General features: G+C 35.8%; 1 long non-coding RNA gene across 2 annotated transcripts; it reads left to right on the plus strand.

Annotated features, from left to right (window-relative positions):
- The first annotated feature begins 9,981 nt into the window (after positions 1-9,981).
- LOC126816973 (uncharacterized) lies at positions 9,982-13,875 on the plus strand. Of its 2 annotated transcripts, none has more exons than XR_007678689.2 (5): positions 9,982-10,511; positions 11,313-11,372; positions 11,906-12,045; positions 12,751-12,942; positions 13,176-13,875. It is a non-coding gene; the product is annotated as an uncharacterized LOC126816973 (long non-coding RNA). The 2 variants fall into 2 exon arrangements; XR_007678690.1 differs by lacking the exon at positions 9,982-10,511 and adding an exon at positions 11,193-11,211.
- Positions 13,876-18,932: the final 5,057 nt, after the last annotated feature.

Raw genomic sequence — 18,932 nt, forward strand, 5'->3', positions numbered from 1 at the left:
TGTACATATCTTTATATTCTCAGTTCTTGTTTTGGGGTAAAGAACAATTTATATAGCTATTTTATATTTTGTGATAGGTAAAGTGTGTGGGGTTAAGAACAATTTAAATAACTATGTTATATTTTGTGATGGGTAAAGTGGTGTGTGTGTGTGTGTGTGTGTGTGGGGGGGGGGGGGGGTGTCATTATATATAACACAATATAATTAGTATTAGAATTCTCTGTTTTTCTGTTAACATTTCAAATATCTATTTAGTTTTGATGTATTAATTTACTTTTTCCTATGATTTTATGAATAAATAATAATCTTACAAAAACAAAAAAAAATTTTGTTTCCTTCTTTTATCAAACTTTACAGGTCTAACAGAGCAAAGAGATGGGTCCTGCATAAAAAGGTTGCTATACTGTATATAAATTGGGGAAAAACACAACACAAGTTTTTGTGGATGGTTATACACAAGTTTGTATGAAACCACACAAGTTTCAGAAATTTCAACACAAGTTTCAGAAATTTTAACACAAGTTTGATAAATTTTAACACAATTTTTGTGTTGTTTCAACATTTAACACAAGTTTTGTGTTGTTTCAACACAAGTTTGTGTTGTTTCAACACAAGTTTGTGTTGTTAAATAGAGACACCTTACTTGTGTTGAAAACAACACAAGTTTGTGTTGTTTCAACACAAGTTTTTTTTACAGTGTAGGGAGCTTGTAGTTTTAAGAAAAGGGACTAGTCCGCGCTGTACAACAGGGAAATATTTTTGTCTAAAAACCCATTTATTTATAGTAACTGACTCAGTTATTTCATTCAACGATATGATAATACTATTGTGTATTATATCGAATACCGTGAATTTCCTCATCACGAGCTTGTTTAAATGTCAAGGTTGGTCTACACATATATATTGTCATACACCAAGACAGGGCGGATATACAAATTGTGAAAAGATAGGGTGCAAAGCATCTTCTGTCCTAACGGAGCGAGCCAACACAATTTGCGTCCTTTACTTACGATCTGAGAATAAACCCAGTGGACTAAAATATGCAATTTATTACATGAGAGAGTTATAGAGTTTGTGACATTGTGTATTTAAGTTTATAGGTTTAAAGGCCCACCAAATCGAGCGATGCAAAACAATGTCCTTAAAGGTGATTAATTCTGCCTATTGAAGGTTTTTATTTTGGGTTTAAATTTAGTCACATGAGAAGTCTATAATCATATCTGCAGATTGTCTGGTGGCGGATATTTAAACCGATTAAAATGTGATCGCCATTTAATGATTTAAACTAAAAATTAGAGAAGCTATGCGGATCGTTGCTACGGTAATAAACAATATTTGCCACATCTTGTCAAAACGTTAAACAATAATAAGTTGACTCAGAATAACGTAATTTGAATGGAATTTTCAATACATTAAAGATACATTAGTTAAGAGTTTTATAAAGAGTTGGCCATTCTTGTTATAATAATTCAAAAATAAATGATAAAAAAAGAAAATGTTGAAAATTTCAGTCAAATTACTTTGTTCTGAACGGAATTGTCACTGTTAGAAGTTTGGACTAGAAATAGGCATCAATTGTGTCTTCACCGTCTATGAGAATTGGCGATCGTTTGATTGACAAACGATAACTCCATCCACATATTCTCGATTATCAAGTAACATGCTCAATGGCTATGGTAGCCTGGCTTGGCAGGCTTTTCCTCACCAGTTTCCGGTTGTGACATCAGCGAGTAACGGTAAACGTTAGCTTGGTCCGCCATTTATTGATATAATTTTAAATGGACGAGGCTGCTTAAATCCAAACTGTATTCAAGCCATCCTTGGGTCTACAGAGTTGATTTTGAGCTTGTAGTGTTAGAAAAGGTCTAATTAATAATTTCAATAACATGTGAAGCCTAATAGGCAGATTTAGCTCTTGCATAATGTATGTTTAATTTCGAATTATCTATTTCGGAAACATATTATAGCAAGAATTGTCAGCTCTTTATCGAAATCTTACATACTGCGTCTTTAAAATAATAGCCGTATTTTTGAGTCGTACTTAGAATTCCCCAAAACCGTAACGAAAACCAACCCCTACTGTTAGGTGACCCGTAGACTCGACACGGCGAATGTGCACGCTTCAGTGGCTGGTCTCGAAGTGATTTCTGTTTATCCACGCAGTATGAGACCATAAATAGCCATCGCACGTGCAATTCTCTACACATTTATCAACTATTAAAGCCGTAAAAAAATCTAATGTTGATGATTCTGAATAGCAGTAAAATTTAGCTTTTTGGTTATTACAGCAGCTTTAGAAATTACGTTAATTTTATTTTTTAAATTGCTTTATCATTAACCGTACCGTTAGGAGCGACATCCTTTGGTTTAGTACAAATAATGTCTCTGAAACACTTTGGTTAGGCAAGAACATGATACTAGCAGTAGTTTCATTTTACTTTTACAGGGAACTAAATACATTATACTAGCGGATGACCCGGCGTTGCACGGGTATGGCCATGAACAGAAAGCAGCATAACTCCGAAACCGGAAGTTGTAGGTCAACGCCATTACGTCATTTTGGTGAAGTCATCAACGCCATTTTGGTTAACCTCAAAACAGCGCCTCTCTAATTATTTTGTCAATATGCCGGGCTGTTCCGGGTAGACGGACAATGCGAGAAAAAAGGAGAAATAGTCAACAAAATTAAGGTGCCCAGAATCCCATTACTTGTGTTGCCGATCTGCATTGTGCGACGGTTTTCGGGCTTTAATTGACTAATGGATTAAACACTTAAAATCCGTGTATCAAACTTCCTCTGGCGCCACTCAAAGAGTAGTCACTCTGTTTTATGGGCATCATTTTGTTTCGTGCCTCATTTATTTGCTTTATTAGTTTTTCGTGACGTAAATTTCTGTGAATGCAGCTGATTGAGCTCAGATGCCCATTGTATTGAATTTAATTTACAAAACCATATAATTAAGGCTATATTTGAGCAGCTTCAGTTTGCTGTATTCACGGACTGAATTAGGATCCCCATGCAGCATATTCGCCAACGGCGCGCTTTGCGAATTCTGGCGATCGGCTTTGCCTGCCATGACCCCGAGGAATCCAATCGGGAAATTTATTGGACATTTCATTTCTGCCCACCTGTCCTCCAAAATACCAACGTAAGATAAACTCTCTGCTTAAAAACTGGCCCTTCAATTTGGTTCACTTCAAAAAAGATGGCGATTGTCTTGTTATATAGGGTACCGCATAGAGTGATGAAATTGAACCATTTTGACTAGTATACGTGTTAAAGATTCAACTTTGACAATATAATAATTTGCAAAGGATTCATGTGGCGCAAGAATCGCACTCATTTTTTAAATGAAATATATGCAATGTCATATTCTTCTTAAATAAGCGGATTGCTTTACTTTTACATGGGTGAAACATCACATTAATTCTCCATTATCTCTAATGAAGCTGGGGCTTCCGACAGAGGATAGATATACCAAACTAAGGGATCATTTGGGGGTGGGGGTGGGGGTGGCACATGCTAGAATGGATTTGACGTATATGTGAGCCATGGCATACCATACATTGACACATGGTTTAGGGATTATGATAAAGTCCTAAAGATGTAAAGTCATCAGTGGAAATCAGTCGAAGCTTGCATGCGGGTCCCTTTGCATAATGGGGGTGGATGGCCGAATGGTTACCACGTGCTCGCTGTATCACAAGGCCTGTCATTGTGGGTTTTCTCCGGGTCCTCCGGTTTCCTTTCACTGCTAAAATTAAAACATATGTAAGTCCCGAAATGATCTAGTTTGTGTCGAGTGGACGTTAAACCCTCTCTCTCTCTCTCTCTCTCTGTCTCTCTTCTCTCTCCCTCTCTCCCTTTGCATACAATGTCAACAATAAAAACGGCCATATTCTGGTCACTGTCCACCGCACACACAAATAAATTTCTATGTCAGTATGGTTGATAGATAAATTTATTAATAAATTAAATCATAAATATTTTTTAGAACTAATTTGGGAGCTCCTTTAACATTGAGACTCTTGGCGGTAGACGGGTCAGCAACCCGCTTAATCCGTGCCTTTTCATCTTCTGTCAGGGGTGGGATGGGCCTCGAACCGCCAGACTTGGAAACCATAAATTTACATATATGGTTTTTTTTTTCAAAATAACTAAAGTCCATTGAAAACAAAATGGCCTCAATCTGGTCTATGTGAGAGAGGTTCAGGAAAAGTTAATTAAACTAGTTTCGTTTTCTCATCATGTTACTTGTTGCATACCAGCCATACAATAAGTCGATCACCAGCAACGGTAATTGATTTCCTTTCCAACTGAAAGGGCATTTTTTCGGAACAGAGTGCACATAGCCATACATACACACCTCTATACACTGGTTGGAAATCTCGCCGGATTCGAGTGGTATCAACCATAACCGGTTTCTTTTGTTTTTGCAAACACGGCCTCTGGCAAAGCCACTATTGTATACATAACTTCCAAAATTGGTATGGTTAGTGTCAGTCGTTTTTTTTTATCATTTTACAAAAGATTCTGAGTCGATAGGATATATACTTTTCAAAATATTCAGTCTCGAAATACAATAGTGATTTTGCCAGAGGCTGTGGAAATCATGAAGTCGTAATCTACACCAAAAGTTGTCTTAGATTATATAGTTATAGAGCTCTACTCCTATTAGAAATGTGAGTTTATGTAAATAAAATTAAACCATATGTTCGTCCCAAAATGACCTAGTTTGTGTCGAGTGGACGTTAAACCCCAGTTCTCTCTATCTCTCTCTCCTATTAGAAATGTGAGTTTAAAGCGCCTGAGAATTTGAAAAAAATACTGAATTAAAGGACTGTTACAGCACCCTAATTTCAAATGGCCATATCACAACGATGTTTAGATCTAGAGAAATAAAATTCTAGGTTTGTTAGTTTAAGGCCGATATAGCCTACTATAACGTATATTTTTTTTGAAGGGGTCATGACCCCGCCATTGGTCCAGTTCATATGGAATGACCCTCATTTCATTTTTTTAGATATGAAATATTTTATGTGTATTGCCATTTTCATAAATCTATACAATCTGTTGTATATATCTTATACTATAGGCTATTTTTGATTCATTCTGTAACTTAATAGAAATTACTTTTCTTATTATAACTGTATAATGGTAACTAAATCTATACAATCCGTTCTTATAGGTTATTTTTAATTCTATATATTAATAGGGCTTACTTGTTTTATTATAACTGTACAGTTATCCATAAATCTATACAATCTGTTGTATATAATCTACCCTGGTTTATAGACTTTTTTTTAATAAACAATATTTTATCCTAAGAAAATAATTGAAGAACAGTTTAGGCCAATATTACCTCTCTCTTTATAGACGTACATGATATATTATAACTTAATAATTTATTATTTATATCTATATATGCTTTGCTTCACTTTGTAAAACAAATTTCCTCTGGGATAATTAGGTTTTAAGTTATTCTCGTTTATTTGTTTTTAAAAATGAGTTTTATATTTACACCACTCAACCAATTATTCTTAATGATTTGGGTTAACCAAAATGGCTTCAATCGTCATAATGGTAAACATGACGTCATGCCGTCTCCGGTTCATTAAAGCTTCTGTGTTACTCCCCGGTCCGAGCTACCCATATGCACCAAATTCTTAAATTCTTGTTAAATAAATATGACCGTTTTAATGTACCGAGCCTTTTTGAGTTCGTACTTAGAATTCCCGAAACGAAAACCAAACCTTATTGTTCCGACAGTCTAGAATAGTTGTGCAAGTAATTCGTAAATCCTAATTAAATAATAGCCCGAATTTAAGTATACCAAAAGTTAAAGAAATATAACCAGTTTTTGAGCCATTCAGATATGACTGCCAAAATTGTAATCAGCGCGCATGTTTTTTTAGGCTAAAGTCTAACCAGAAAACTTAGTGTCCATACATAATAAATATTTTATTCCATTAATCAATTCCATTCCGCCATTGGTTTGTCTTAAACTCGTCATTTGTGTTCATGGGCATCAGGGTCGAGATGGCAACGTTATATGTTTTATTCGTCTAATTTACTATAAAACATCATTCGGTTTGCCTCACGGGTTAACGGCATATTAATAGCTTTATTCACTGAGATGGTTCCTTTACTTATAGTTTATTTTTCGAATTGCTTTTTGTATTTATTTAAATGGAAATATTTAGCACCTTCTTGTTAAACCGTTGAAAGATTTAAAGTTTGGATTAAGGTTAAGTGAGTGTGGGTCAAAGATGCCGCTGGCAGAGTGTGTATAGGGTGTTAAAGTTTAAAAGTTATTCCCTACAAGGTGGTTCTACGGTTCTTACCATAGAATTCAGCTGTGAAATAACACAGTTTCTTTCATTATGTGTACAACAATAAAACTAGTTCAATTGCAAGTTGTCTAAACCACGGTGCTGTGATGTATGCATCTAAATGTTTCGACGACCCACCAATCAGTGGTTGCATGATGATTAAATTTATCGGACATGGAATGTGAAAATGCTTTGGAACTTTCAACTGTAACACGTTGCAATAATTACTCAATATAAGCCAAAAGGATCCGCCTTGTTCATTTATAGTCCGGCCCTGTCTTCAGTATTAAAATATAAAATTGATCACGAAGTATATTTAGTAATCCGTATTGTAGTAATGGCAATCACGGCTTGTGTTTTTTTGTTTTGTTTTTTGTTGTTTGTTTTTTTTGCAAAATATAAAATAATTACGATGTCGTTTAACACTCACAATAACATATTTGGTTACCGGCCATTCAGGTCGTACATGTGTCAAGTATACAGTCATATATACAAACGCCTAACTATAGAAGCCTACCATTCTTAATTTCTACTTTTCGCCCTCCAAAACACGAAAGTCGAAAAGTAGCAGTTACGACAAAATGTGAGGCGACAGCAACGCTATACAAGCCAAAATCGACTCGAAAATAGGAAATTAAGAAATAATACACTGCGATAATAGCGCCCCTCGTTTTTTTTCCTAATTTCTTATTTTCGACTTGCATTTTGGCTTGTATACCGTCTTGTTGACTTTCGACTTAGTCATATTTTTGTATTTATTGATGTCAGTAAGATGTTACTATGGAGAACGTAAATTTCAGATTATACATTCCAGACTTCGTAATTGTAAAAGTGCTTTAAACTTCCATAGATTTTTAATGCATATTTCACATAACCCGACATGCAGTTGTGGTCATACTCAAGAAGACAGCGACCATTATTTTTTGCACTGCCCAAATTATTCGTCTCAGCGTATCTCAACATTAAATACCCTCCCATTTAAATCCATAAATACAAACGCGTTCCTATATGGCGATACCAACGAAAGTAACCCGTTCAACACAGTGAGTTTTAGTATAGTTCACAAGTATTTAAAACTAAACAAGCGCTTTGAATAGATAAGGTAATTGTCAGGCGACGATGATTGGTGTTAAATAGTGATGATGACGATGATGATGACGATGATGATGACCATGAAGATGATTTATTTATATATTTATTTATATACTAGAAGAATGCCCGGCTTCGCTCGGGGGTCATAACTCCGAAACCGGAAGTGGTAGACTAACGCCACCTGGCCTATGTTACTCCCCGGTCCGAGCTACCCCTATACCCCAAATTTCAGACTCGGAAATGACAACGTGAATGATGGATCAGTCGAACGACAGAGTGAATGACAGGAGTTTTCCAGTCGAATAATAAAGATAATGGCAACTCTGGTCATAGCATATCTGTTTATAATATATTTCATATAAATGTTTATACACGTATTTGAAAAATACATTTAGGTCTACGTGTAATGTTAAATGTATAAATTCGGAAATGTTTTGATCTCTTGAACTGTATTATTATTTATTAACGTAATAAATTGTAAATAATGAATCAAGCGAAGACATGTATTACACGTTTTATTGAATTGGAATAGAAACTGAAAACAGATTAACACCCCGTGTGAGATATTTCATTCAAATATTGTGAAAGGGTTGGTAATAAAATTAAAATTGTCATTGTGTCATTTTAATAACATTGAATCGTCCTATTCTGTTACGTAGTCGTCTCAACATATTGTTGTCATGGGTTACTTCTGCTAAACAACTCAATAGAAACGAGTAAAGTATTATAAAAGAAATTATGTCTAAAGAGTTCTTCATGACATGTATTGACTGTAAGACACAAAGCGTACAGGATCTAAGTGTGATGTTAAAGGTCAACACGCAAATATTGAAATTGGGTATGTTCGTGGATTGACTTATAGAATGTTGTTAATATTTCCATTTAAATAAATACAAAAAGCAATTCGAAAAATAAACTATAACAAAGGAACCATCTCAGTGAATAAAGCTATTAATATGCCGTTAACCCGTGAGGCAAACCGAATGATGTTTTATAGTAAATTAGACGAATAAAACATATAACGTTGCCATCTCGACCCTGATGCCCATGAACACAAATGACGAGTTTAAGACAAACCAATTGCGGAATGGAATTGATTAATGGAATATAAATTTTATTATGTATTGACAATACTTTTCTGGTTAGATTTTAGCCTAAACACGACATGTGTGTTGGTGACAATTTTGGCAGTCATATCTGAATGACTCAAAAACTGTTTATATTTCTTTAACTTTTAGTATACCTAAATTCGGGCTATTATTTATGGTAGAAAGATATAATAAAATGACCTAAAGCTTTAAAACATATTTTTAAATATGTTGAGGCACCCTAAATTGAATTTGAAGCACCAGGGATAAATAAATACAAATAGCTATAATGCATGATTTTATTGTAACTAGTGAACTGATAAATATTGTACAATTTATCTAAAGAGTACATTTATGAAAACGTGGTACTTTTCTGATATCTAGTTAAATTAACACTTACCCAGATCTTGGCATAAGCATGACTTAAAATGATCACGGATAAAACAATTCCGTGCGAATCAAGAATTCTTTATGTAAGAATAGAGCTTTATAAGACCGTAAATGCACCACACATTATGTCTCCATAAGATGGTAGCTATAATCTTTCAATCCAATCCCCTAATTAAGTATACCCCCACCCAATCATAAAAAAATAATAACATAGCAAAACGGTGTTTAATTCTGATCATCTAAATTATCAAATGATATTCGCCGAAGTAGTAACTGAGAAGGGCGTGTTTTAAGATATACATAATGTATCTTACTATTTTTCGCTTATATAATTTGATTTTCAAATACAAACCATTAATACATATCTTAGCATTAAAACAATCAACCATTTGTGGTTATATTGAAATCTGTAAAAGACGCATTCTTTTTGAATATATTTTTAAAAAATAATAAGTTAAGTACAACAGTCCAGTAGGTTTTGCTGCATTGGAAAAAAACATATTATTAACGCTTTTTCAACAAGCAATTGTTATACTCTTAGTGATTTGTAGAGCGTCAAATCACAATGTTATTGTACTGTTTTAAATTGTAGATTTTATTCATTCATGTAAAACATTTATTACAATTTTATAATAAAATGTATAAAACACTGAGTTCGAGATTCAAATCACAAATCCATCCAAGCTAGGATACTGCAAATCCGAATTTTTTTGTTTATAAAATATTTACTTTCCATTCAATAAATATTCCAGTCATCTAGTTTTGGATTTGGGGAAATTCATTCTCCTTTTCCCATATATACAGATTGCCGTATTATTTAATAATCAAACCAAACAGCATGTAATCAAAGAACGCTTGTATCCGCCATATGTAATATTGTCACGTGACATTGTTATGTTTTGTTTCGCTCGGGAAGCGTTTATTATACATAATAGAACTCCAGTGTAGTAAGCCATAACTATGAACAATATCATGTCCCAAATAAATAATCTAATTTGTAGATCTGCAATTGGTCACATGATGGTCCGAACATTATTTGTATGGCTCTATTTGGACTAAGACTAGTAATTATTTCCCTTTATTTCATGATGGACGAATGTAGTGCGAGTTATAAATAGACAATTTTTCCCTTAATTTTTTTCTCCCCTCTTCCTGCATTTTTGGGTTGACTTTTTGGTCTAGAATTGGAGAAAAGGGATCAAATTTGCAATTTCATAGCAGTTTTGGGTAATACTGATGATATTACAGCGGAGGGATAGGGGGTGTAAAGTGTCTTTCTGCAGAGCAGTCATTGTGTCGGAAGTGAGATTTTCACCCCAGTCAACTTCAAATCCGTGTAGCAAAAAATCTAAATGGTCAACCCCCTACAAAATTATGATGAGGAGATTGCCAAATGTTGTCCCCATTGTGCCTATAAAGATTGGAACCAACGGAATGTTGAGAAAAAAGCTACAGCCTGTGATGTTACAGCCATTTAACATTGAAGTCAATGGGCAAATAATTGCTAGTCTGAGTCCTGATGAGATAAAGAAACATGGCCGACTCGGGATGTTGATATTTTTTCAAAGGCTTATTTCCTGAAATTTTGAATGGAAAGTGTCAGAAATGGTAAGAATACTGCTTTTTTATTGCCCAGCAGTAAGTTTTTTGATTATTTGGTATCAAAATAGCCATGATTGGGGGTATCCGTTGGCCGAGTGTGAATTTTGGGTTGTAAATGTGTAACATTTTGTTCACAGTGATATCAAAACATGGTTAGGTCTAAATATTAAGGCCAACTCAACTGCAGATTTGGTCTAAAGTCACGAGATGTAAGCAGGGCTGACCCTAACCCTAACCCAAGACCCAGTCCTTACCCTAACCCTAACCCACAATCTTTTCAAAAAGCATGTAGCCTAGAGGCCTAAGCCAAGACCTAGTCCTGACCCTAGCCCTAACCCACAATTGTGTCAAAAAATCATGTGCCCTAACCCTATTTACATGTTGTGACCTTGAACCAAGTCTGCAGTTGGCCTTAATATTTAGACCTAACATGTTTTTGACAGCATACAATGAAATGTTAACATGTACACTCCAAAATTCACACCTGTGTGACTTTTGACTAAACCTGCAGTTGGCCTTAATATTTAGACCAAACCTGGAAACATGGTGTCTACCTTTGAGATTGGCTTAGACTTATGTGACACTCAAGGTTTACTTATTTACTGACTGTTAACTGGTTTCTTGTTGGGGGGGGGGGGCACTGAAGGGACGTTCGCTAGAAATAAAGAGGCATATTATTTCTATTTCCAGTTGAAACCACGAGGAGGTCTCCCTTCTTATTCAACCACATATTTTTTTTTTTATTATTATTATTTTCTTACTTTTTTTTATTATTGCATATTTATTTCCATCTTTCTTTCATTTCAGGTGTCAGGTTACTGTGCAAGAGTGGTATGATTGACCTCAACACAAGTATTAAGGCAAAAGGTGGGTATATGACAATGGCTTGCATATGTCTGTCTTGCTTATTTACTATAGCTGTGATCCTGTAAAGTGTCATCTGCTGTTGATGGCTGGTCTAAATGGCCCTTTTTGTAGCCGGATTCAACTGCACAGTAATTCTTGTACTCGCGGAATTCATAAAGCTTTCGTCCATGCAGCAGAAGTGCTTGTCTTTGCACTTCGGGTCTGGATTGGTATTCTCTGTGGTACAGACTTTCTCTTTCTATTTGCCGCAGGGAATATCTTGTCTTTGGAGAAAGAGGGGCCCCAAGGAGTTTAGCTTTCTGCTCAGTGGCACTCTTTATTCCATCATTGCTTCTCAATATTGTTGAGGAAAGTCTACCCATCGCATTTCTTCCGTAATTTACATTCTTTGGAAGTGAAACACTCAACGAGCGGTTGATTGCTTCACATTTCTGTGTATTTGTTTGGAATTTGGTTTTTTCTAAAGCTGCTTCACTTATTCGGATTTTTAAAATTTCACTTAGAATTGATTTGTCATTTTCATTCATTTTCAGGGAATCAACTTTATTTGAGGCCAGATACATGGAACGGTTCCACCAGTTATTTGTTATCCCACCCCGGCACACAACAGAATGAAGGCGGCACTTTGAGCAGTCGCCATCGTAACACATGATAGTGGACTCTAGGACTTTTGGTAGGCGTTTTCTCATCTCCTCAGTATTACCACAGTGATTTTCAAACAATGTAGTCATGATTAGACTGCATCTAGCTTTTACATCTTGGCTCAGTATTTTCGTGATCTTGCCCTTATCCAGTCTGGTTTTACCAGGAAACATCTCCTCGCTGAATTTTGCATAATAGCAGTGCCTAAATTGAGTGGCAGCCAGGTGTGAAGGGTCAGCTAGTCGCTCCACACTCCACATCGGATGCAAAATTTTTAAACTATCTTCAATTCCAGCAGCTGATCGTCCATCTCCATCTGTTGTTGCATATTTGATGAGGACGTTTTGGAGAGCTAGTTCTGTGCCAATGCTTTTCCCCATGTCATACTCAGATAATGGTGCGTGAACTGGTAAATTTGCAGTACAGCCTTCATGTCCCCCAGGGCAGTTGACAGTAAAACCTTTTCCCTTAAGCCAGGCACCTTGCCAGCACAGTTTATTTTGCATCACAGCACTCAGGATATATTTGTGCTTTGTGTTTGTCTCGCATGCAATTCCAATGGCTTGCGAGGCTGCTTGCCCTGGCTTTTTACTGTGGCCTATGGTTATGCTGTTGTAAGGCCCATCCACTGCAACATTTATTATATTTGGGTTTACTGACCCTCCCTTCTGATTAAAAGATTTGACTGCTTCTATTTTTTCCCTCATGTTAATAGTGTTCAACCTTGTCATTTTAGCACTAACTTGGTTAGAAAGAGTCTGCATGCCACTGCGAGAGGGCGGTGGAATATCCAAATCTGTCAACAGCAGCCGAGCTCTGGTGTTTCCAACCGGCATATCTAACAGTCCAGATTGTAGGGTCAGATTAATAGCGGCTGCCTTTCTTCCTGGTTTGCCAGTTGGAATCTCTTTATACAACTTGTAGACAGGTGAGATAAATGTACATTTTGTACACTTTACAGAGTACATCCAACCCGCTCCCCACTTCTGCTCACTAACAGGCTGGAAATTTGGTACTGCACAGGCCTTTCTTCTCCCCTGGGCATGTAACCGAATGACAGAATTCCCCACATTTCAATCATTTTCTGGATGTCTATAATCCTGTTTCCCTGGATAGTATTCGCCTCAGAATTCTCAGTCTCATCCAAATTTAACATTTCAGGTCTACATCTCAAAACCCGATGACTTCCCGGACTGGCATTAGTAGAAAGATGATGCATATGAATTTCATCCCTGATCTCTGTGACACCTGTGGAAGTTGAGGGCAAATCATAATCAGTTTGGGTTCCAGCCGAGGACCCCTGTAAACGTTGCTGTTTAGTGTTGACTTCATGTCCGAGCTTGAAAAAGACAGCCTTGCGTTTATTATGGCCTCTCATATTGGAAGATAACATAAATGGCTTGTATGTTGACTGTTGTGCATATCTCTGGGTCAGGAAAGTTGTAGGTACCATCAACATTGTAAATCATTTGACAGACCAGAATGGAGAGTGAGAACTATGATTGGTCAGCCATGTATCAGATTCCATACTAGGGGGTGGGGATCATAAAACTGTTGTAGGGTTACATAATCAGATTATCTGAACTTAATTGTCCTATGTAAATACAGCTATGTAGGAGACATTTTAAAATTTATAGGCACTGCATGTTTCAACATCTTAGATTTGACCACAATTTGGCTCTTGAAACTTCGTTAAGAGAGAAAAACTAAGATCTTTTCGACGAAAATGTTAAAAAAATCTAATATTACATGATAATTACTGTTTTAAAGGATTTTCTTGTTTGATTTATATTGAATTTTTGTTATCTTTTTACAGAATGCATTTATGTTCAAAAATAAAAATGTTCTGTTTAATTCAAAATTCATGTGCTTTTAAATTTCTGTCTGAAATTCCGCAGTTTTCTGATGTATTGTAGTGTTTGCAGAATGCTGCACAGCTCATCTGAAAATGCATAGATTTTCATAATCTTTGGCCAGGGAATTGCATATATGTTTGTTTATTAGATAACAACAGATTTGTTTAAACTGCAGAAACATGTGAGGTATATAGGACTAAGACTAGTAATTATTTCCCTTTATTTCATGATGGACGAATGTAGTGCGAGTTATAAATAGACAATTTTTCCCTTAATTTTTTTCTCCCCTCTTCCTGCATTTTTGGGTTGACTTTTTGGTCTAGAATTGGAGAAAAGGGATCAAATTTGCAATTTCATAGCAGTTTTGGGTAATACTGATGATATTACAGCGGAGGGATAGGGGGTGTAAAGTGTCTTTCTGCAGAGCAGTCATTGTGTCGGAAGTGAGATTTTCACCCCAGTCAACTTCAAATCCGTGTAGCAAAAAATCTAAATGGTCAACCCCCTACAAAATTATGATGAGGAGATTGCCAAATGTTGTCCCCATTGTGCCTATAAAGATTGGAACCAACGGAATGTTGAGAAAAAAGCTACAGCCTGTGATGTTACAGCCATTTAACATTGAAGTCAATGGGCAAATAATTGCTAGTCTGAGTCCATTTGTTGACAGCAAATACCGCTAATAGTTATCTTGGATAAAATACCTCGTTTAGTAAACGAGGCAATTTTACCCAGCCTCGTTCCAAAAACAGGGCAATTTAAAAAAACACGTTTTGGAACTCCAGAGAAACGAGGTATTTTTTTTACCTCGTTACAACGAGGCAAAATCGGGGGCAAAAGTTTTGACACGTTTTTGCCTCGTTTGGACAGAAATGCCGAACGAGGCATTCTGAGGTTTATAGTGTAAAGGATAGAAAATAATGAAGAATATGGATATTGTAAGTTTATAGAGAACTGACAAATAATGAAGAATGGGGATGGTGTAAGTTTATAGAGAACTGACAAATAATGAAGAATATGGATTGTGTAAGTTTATAGAGAATTGACAAATAAACTGATCTGATGGAGATGATATCGTAAACAGTGGTAATCCTGAGAAGGCATATTCAAAAACAACACCATAAATGAGTTGTAATCACGATTCAGTAAGACTGCAATATCATTCCCCGTTATAGGTATCTAGTCGTTTGGGTGGTACGATAAACCAAATGTCAGTAAGACTGCATTATCATCTTCCGTTATCTATTCGTTTGGGTGGTACGATATAGGCCGTCTAGTCGTTTGGTTGGTACGATAGAGGATGTGTAGTCGTTTGGGTGATACGATAATCCAAGGTCCAGTAAGACTTCAATATTATCCTCCGTTATATAGTGTCTAGTCGTTTGGGTGGTACGAAAAACAAAGTTCCAATAAGACTGCAATATCATCTTCCGTTATTGGGTGTCTATTCGTTTGGGTGGTATGATATAGGATGCCTAGTCGTTTGGGTGGCATGATAAATGATGTCTTGTCGTTTCGGTGGCACGATAAACCAGGGTCCATTCATGTACACACTGACATTGGTGTAACAGGGCCTTTGATGGTTGGAAATCAAATATGCGGAAAACATAAAGTATTAAATAGGTATTATCTAGTTTCCAAATATAGATTGTATATACACAGAATTACAAACAAAAACCACCCTTGAGTTAGATTTCCTGAGGGTAATTCTGCCCCGGCAGTGGCGCTACAAGTCCCGAAATGACCTAGTTTTGTTTAAAAGGAAATATGATGTCCTTTGATGACAGCTGTGTCTTTATGTTCAACACCGTCCAGTAGGGGTGAGACAGATGATATTAAAGGTTTCCCCACTGTAATAGATAACTGTTTTTAACAAAGCTGTTTCCATGACACAACACCTCTTCGCATTTAAAGATGTTTGTTCCTTTGATAATCAGATATATCCGAACATAACTTCTGGATTATGACGGCCCCTGATTGGATGAAAAATCGCATTTTTATCTTGTGGAGTCTAGAGGTCACAATTTTTTTCCGATTTTAAAAACTGTTTAGATATATCACGATTCCACCAGAATGAAGGTTGAATTTGAATTTCGGGAAAATCGAAATGAAACTGCCCGACAAAATGGCCGCTCTTTGTAAGCAAATTGTGTATGTAAGTATGTAATACAACGGTTATGGACCCTCTAGAGGTCACAATTTTTATCCCATTTTGATGAAACTTAAAACATATCTTTACATTCCAAAAATCTCAGACCTTTTTGATATTTGCGCATTTCAGACCATAACTTTCTGGATTATAGCCCCTGATTGTACAAAAAATCGTTTTTGTTTTTAGCTTGTTCTCTATCCATCTATTACAAAATGTGGGCGTATCCTGCCTGACAGCCGCTGGTTAGATTAAATGAAGATCTTGATTCAATCCATTTAAATCGCGAACATCCAATGATCTAGAGAGCTGATGTTTATAAATATTTAATTAATAATTCATATAACATTTGAGGCCAAAATAAAGACCTGCAATAGGAAGATTTAGCTCTTACATAACGTATCTTAAAGGAATCTGAGACACTAGGGGATCAAATCATTCTTCAACGATTGAACAACGTTTTACTGTGTGTTAGTTGCTGGGAATGACCCTCGTCCCCCATACCAATGTCATTAAAAAACCAAAAAACAAAACATAATAGGAAAGATTTTGTTCAGGCCTCTAATGCAGAGTCATGGTAAATGTTAACGTAACGTTGTATACAATAGTATCCCTAGCGACCACTAGACAGGGGCGCTTTCTCAATCTCGTGGATTTACTCCGAGTACTCAAGTTTCCTCCCACAGGAAAGGTCCTTGTGCGTGCGATATCACCCTGTGTGGAAGCGGATGTTAACCACTAATAGAAAAAACACCATTTCGTGGTCAAAAATGTAGGAGGGGGTCTACCACTCCCTCGATCCTTTTTGTCCCCGCCCTCGCTAACACGCCATTGGTTTCATCCACATATATATATATATATATATATATATATATATATATATATATATATATATATTATTGATTTTGAAGCCTTACATTTACAATACCATTTTATTTGATGGACATTGTGAAAGTTGACGGACGAGGTAAGTTATATATAGAGTTCTCTTAAATACGTATTGCTCTTGCACCATAATAAATACGATGTTTTTAAGAAAACTTCTGAAATGATCTGGCATATACCCTAGTATATCCGACATAAAGTTAACTACCAAATTTACAATTGGGGACATGTACTCGTATTATACTGCTATTCATCTTCATATCAAATCAAATTAAATTTAATAAACTTGTCAGATAAAGATGAATGTTTTCACATATAAGATACAAATTTGCGTTAGTATTGTAGCATCATTGAATAAAATATGAAAGATTTTAACCGTGATTTGAGCGCTATATAGGAATACCTGCAAACTACAATATTGTTAAAGTTAAATGTCTAAAATTAATGTCAGTCAAACAATGGTTCAAGTCCGTTCAGTATTTACAAAGATATGATGAATTGTAAATCCACTGATCTAGGCTGCTCTCATCGCAATTTCTAAGCAGTGAGATTGTCGAAATAAATAAATAAAACAAAGACAGATTAATTGATTCTAAATATTATGGAAATATTAATCCGACTGTGAAATCTAATCTGGAAGACATCAGTGGCCGGATTAAGCTAGCATGGAGCTCTTATTGGTTTAAAGTGTCACTAGGGCTCTTATAATTATACGGTCCAACCTCGTGGGTTTTCTCCGGGTCCTCCGGTTTCCTCCCACTGCTAAAGACCCCTACGCGCAAGCGAATTATTGAAATAAAATTAAACCATATGTTAGTCCCGAAATGACCTAGTTTGTGACAAGTGGACGTTAAACCCCATTTCTCTCTATATATATATATAATTATACGGGTATATTCTGGGGATTATATATTCTAGGCAGATGATACCCAACTGTATTTGGGATTCCGTCCACTGAACGCAAACAACCAAAATGTTTTCAATTCACTTTCAAGAAGTATTGAAGATATTAAGTGCTGGATGACCAGTGATCTCTTGAAACCCAACGAAGACAAGACTGACTTTATAATAATATGTCCAAAATTAGAACAGTTTGAACTAACTGTGTGTGACTCAACAACCGATCCCAACACAAGCGCGCGAAACCTTGGTGTTGTATTTAATTTAGAAACACATGTGAGAAATGTTTGCAGAATTGCTTACTTTCAAATACGAAATATTTGCCAAAATGGGAATATATCGATATATGGACTCCACGAAACGTTTGATTCAGTTGTCATCTCTAGATTGGACTACTGTAATAGTCTCCTTTACGGCGTAAATCCCCAACAGCTTGATCGCCTACATTATCATTCACACAAATATCCGTGAACATATTACTCCCATTCTTAAGAGCTTAAATTGTCTTCCAATTCGTGCTCGAATAAATTTCATGTTATTAACTTTTGTTTTCGAAGCAATCCACAATCTCGGCCCAGTGTCAGATTATTGCTAGAATTTTGCTCTTTTAGTTAGTAGCATTATATTAATTAAATCAAACTAAGTGAATAAGTGACAGATTGTTATATAAAAGAGAATATAATTGGGTAAACATTAGCTGGTTCCGTGGGAATGAGAATATCATGTTTAACACGTGATTGAAAATTTACTAATTGCATCATGTGACTTGAGTAACCAATCTCTATAATTGTTTGTATCAGTTCCTTGACCAAGTTCGATGATGAGAATATTCTGCTTAGGCTAAGGTTCAATAAACGATTCGATTGGTCAAGATTTTGGAACATAACATCTCTGCTTTTGATTGAGGTAGAATGTTTAAACATGATGTAGATGTTCATTAGGTGAATGTCTTGATTACCATTTCCCACTAAAGTTAAGCAGAGCTAGGCAATTTCAATGGTTGGTGGTTTGGGACAAGATAACTTTGATTCTATCTGATAGAGAGTTATGAAACTTAGTGCGTAGTTGATAGGGCCACAGTGCACATAAATATAAAACAGCTACATAAATTAAACAGGAAAATAAATT

Source organism: Patella vulgata, chromosome 3 (assembly GCF_932274485.2).
Source record: "Patella vulgata chromosome 3, xgPatVulg1.2, whole genome shotgun sequence".
NCBI lineage: Eukaryota > Metazoa > Mollusca > Gastropoda > Patellidae > Patella > Patella vulgata.